At 36.7% G+C, this 4401-nt stretch overlaps 1 protein-coding gene across 5 annotated transcripts in view; it reads right to left on the bottom strand.

The window, feature by feature from the left end:
* LOC139948720 (sterol O-acyltransferase 1-like) overlaps positions 1–3994 on the bottom strand; it is a 28531-nt gene extending 24537 nt beyond the window's left edge. The window contains exons 1-2 of one of the 5 annotated variants that reach the window (XM_071946997.1): positions 3798–3994; positions 3461–3672 (exon numbers count right to left, since the gene is read on the bottom strand). The gene's annotated coding sequence lies outside the window, so the exon portion shown is untranslated. The other 4 variants (XM_071946995.1, XM_071946996.1, XM_071946999.1 and 1 more) reach the window with 4 other exon arrangements.
* Positions 3995–4401: the final 407 nt, after the last annotated feature.

The following is a 4401-nucleotide window of genomic DNA, read 5'->3' on the forward strand; positions in this document are numbered from 1 at the left end:
GACTGGTATTTAGATGTTGTTTACTTACCATAACAATTGAGTGGAGTCTTGGCCGGTAATCTGATTTTACTAAGCATGATTTTTGTTGCTTAAGCAACATTTTGTGCTTAAAGGAACACGTTGCCTTGGATCGGTCGAGTTGGTCTTTGAAAAGCGTTTTGTGACCGTTTGTTATAAAATGCATATGGTTAGAAAGATGATTTAAAAGTAGAATACAATGATCTACACAAATATGCCTCGAAATTGCGTGGTTTTCTTTTTACCTCGTCCAATAACACGGTCGGCCATTTATGGGAGTCAAAATTTTGACTCCCATAAATGGCCGACCGTGTTAGTTCGCGACGTAAAAAGAAAACCGTGCAACTTTGAGTGATACTTGTGTGGATCATTATATTCTACTTTTAAAACATCTTTCCAACCATAAGTATTTCATAACAAACGGTTTCAAACGCTTTTTATAGACCAACTCGACCGATCCAAGGCAACGTGTCCCTTTCAGCAGCTCTATGAAATTGGGCCCAGCTTTTTACACCAGAGATAAATGGATAGTTTACTGATTAGTTGGCTCCTCTTCCTGTGTACAAAGAAATGAATCTCATTGTAAACTGAGTACAATGAAACTTGACCTCGATGCAAACTTTGCTTGATCCTTCAAGAAAAGAACCATGAAACAACATGGCAGCATGTGGGTGTATGACCTTAAACAAGACCAGGGTCAAATTCACAAAGGACCGATTCATCTTAATTTGAGACGTCAATTTCACCATAGTGATTTGTATTGATGAAATAAATTAAGTTAAAGACACTGGGCACTATTGGTAATTGTCAAAGACCAGTCTTCTCACTTGGTGCATCTTAACATGCATTTAAATAAACAAACCTTTGAAAATTTGAGCTCAATTGGTCATCTAAGTTGTGAGTGAATGATGGAAGAAAAAACGCCCTTGTTGTGTGCTTGCTTTCAGAAGCTTGAAAATGAGACCTCAAAATCTAATTCTGAGGTCATGAAATCAAATTCAAATATTTTAGCGAGAAATTACTTCTCTCTCGAAAACTACGTTACTACTTCAGAGGGAGCTGTTTCTCACAATGTTTTATACTATCAATAGCTCTCCACTGATCAAGTAAGTTTTTATGCTAACAATTATTTTGAGTGATTAAAAGGAACACGTTGCCTTGGATCGGTCGGGTTGGTCTTTGAAAAGCGTTTGTAACCGTTTGTTATAAAATGCTTAAATGGTTAGAAAGATGATTTAAAAGTAGAATACAATGATCCACACAAATTTGCCTCAAAATTGCCTGGTTTTCCTTTTACTTTGCGAACTAACACGGTCGGCCATTTATGGGAGTGCCATTTATGGGAATCAACAATTTGACTCCCATAAACGGCCAACCGTGTTAGTCGACGAGGTAAAAGGAAAACCACGCAATTTTGAGTGATACTTGTGTGGATCATTATATTCTACTTTTAAAATAGCTTTCAGTTTCTAATCAATGCATTTTATAACAAACGATTAAAAACACTTTTCAAAGACCAACTCGACCAATCCAAGGCAATGTGTTCCTTTAAGATCAATCTTTGTATACTGCAAATGCCAATGTGTGCAATAAAAAAAAACCCACTACCGGCCAAAAGAAGACTTCTCAATGGAAGTTACACAACAAATCAACAAGCACTGTGAACTTTTGGTATCATATTACTTGAACTTCAAACCACAACTTTACTTACATTGTATTGAATTATGACCATTCATTCCTACATGATGATGAAAGAACATTCATTTGTGGCTGGCTACAACACATTCAGTTCACAAGTATGGTTCAAGTTACTTCACATGCACTATGCATTCAAATAGTAATACACTGTACTACAACAGTAACATTACAAAATGAACATGGCCCACCTTTCTGCTGCTGTACTACCACACAAACTTGGCAAGCATACAGATAGGCTAACCAAAACAAAATCTCACTAAGCAAAATTGTAAAGTGTTACCAGCCTACACTGTACAGTAGTTACAGCTGACTGGCTCCCTGCAATTGTTGGCTTTAGCTTGATCCTTTCAGCTAAATAACAATTGATGGCTATTAATCCTCCTGTTGGGGTTAAAAAGTTTGTTGACCTCACATCAGGTCAACAAACTTTATGAAAGATGAACTTTGTGCAGCACTTTCAAAAAAACTATTTCCTAAAGAATTCAGGAAACATAAGAGAGAAAGTCTATTTCTTTGGGAGTGTATACCTCTGGTAATTACTAACAAAGATTCATGACCATAAAATCTTACTAGGTAAAAAGTACTACTGTTCATAACTGTTGAGAAATGATTCTCTTTGAAGGAACTTAGTTAGAGAAAGTGACTTGACAATTTTCAATCTGAGGAAAGATTTTTGTGCAAAACATTTCTCAGATCAGGCAAAAAGGATGGGTGACAAATAATTGTGATTTAATACATTAATGTCTGATACACTAAAGAGAGCCAATACAATATACATACAAACTGCCGACAAAACAGCATGTTGAATGATTTTGTTTACCATCGCAACTATTTTTAAGAGAAAGTGATTTTTTAAACTATGATCAATCTGAGGAAACATTTCATGGAGAAACGTTTTTCAGATCAGGCAATCAAGATGGAGACAAATAATTGGCAATTTAACATTCATGTTGAATACTCTAAACATGCTATAGAGGGCACTATACGATCTGCCGACGAAACAGCATTTTGGAAGATAGTTGGTTAAAAACCTCTCAAATCCACATCCGGATTCAATATAAATTTATATTTTAAAAACAAAATACATAAAAATCACTGTTTTTTTTTAGTTAGGTAAAAATCTCTGTACCCCGACTAACCAGTTTGAAAAATATATATAATAATAGTTTATATAACTATAAAATAAAATAGTATCTTAATCGTATTGTTATTAATACTTGTTTCCAAATCAAATGTCGATGACTGATGTGCTTTTTATGGTAGACGGAAAAGGAGACCCAGTAGAGGACATACGTCATGGACTTTGGTCGTGTGAATAAAACATTGTATGCTTAATTCATGTTTGATGTCGGGTCAGATGTCAAATCAAAATCGAGGCAAAGTAGAGATAGTCGCGCGCTTTGCCTCGATTTCGATTTGACATCTGACCCGACATCAAACATGAATTATGCATACAATGTTTTATTCACACGACCAAAGTCCATGACGTACGTCCTCTACTTTACTGGGTCTTTACTGGGTCTCTACTGGTAACTGGGTCTCGTTTTCCGTCTACCGCTTTTTATTTTAATAAGTAAAACATGGAGACAATGGCCCCCATGAGTAAAACTAAAATGAGTGAACAAGAAGCAGTCAGGTACAAAGTTTCTTCACAATGTGAATCAATTAAAGGGTTACAGAGAAACTGATAAAACTTGGCACTTTTATTTGTTCACACTGCATCTGGTCATGACTTCTGACTCACCGTGTTTGTGTGTCATAAATAGGGCATAAACACACAGTGCTGTAGACGCGGAGGCAGGCAGGCAGGCAGACGGAGAGAGTGTGCGGTTATCAATGTTCAGTGACGGAAAACAGCTCACAAAAACAATTCCACAGTACTTTATCTTGAAAAGTACACCGGAGATGCACACAGAGAAGTTCCCATCTCTTCTATTCTGGACTCTTCTTTCTTGTCTTTGATTATTTGAGTCAAGAGAGAGATAATTGAAATTTTTGTCTGAATTGAATTGAACACAGAAGAATCAGCAAGCATGACAAGCCAGAATTTCTGAAAGATAAATAAAGTTTTTCTTGCTCACCTGACTCTGTTGTTTGTCCTATAATAATGAGTTTTACATGACAATTGAATGTCCTTGCTGGGTCCGGACATTCCCTATCACCTTTCCTTGACACTCTCTCCCTGACAGTGACCGCACGGCCGGCAGTGCTGTGATATTGTCATCTTCTCGCTCCGTTGTACTACTGTGTGTGGACGTGTGTGGGACCATCTCGTCCTAAATGGCGACTTGACCATCGAAGCGGTAATACCGCTCTACAAAATTAGCGATTACCGACTCGTCCCTAAAACATGGATGCAGTCAGCGTGGAACACTAGTCTTGATGCAAGCAGTCAAGTTGGTTAAACCATGCCGTATGATGGCGCGCTACAGCGATTTTTTACAACTGCTAAGCGTCGATCACCGACGTCTTGGGCTAAGACTATTACGATCTTTGCTTACGACTTCTTTTGCAAAATTAATTATAAACATTTAAAAGTGCTAAAATATAATATCACTTGTGTAATAATTAATTAAATTAAACATTATTTCTTATTTAATACTTGTTAGTAAGCTTTAAACTGAATCTCAAGAAACATTTTAATCAAACTTGTTTTTTACATTTTGTACGTGTCTACTTGGCAAC

The sequence above is a fragment of the Asterias amurensis genome, chromosome 16 (genome assembly GCF_032118995.1).
Source record: "Asterias amurensis chromosome 16, ASM3211899v1".
Classification (NCBI taxonomy): Eukaryota; Metazoa; Echinodermata; class Asteroidea; order Forcipulatida; family Asteriidae; genus Asterias; species Asterias amurensis.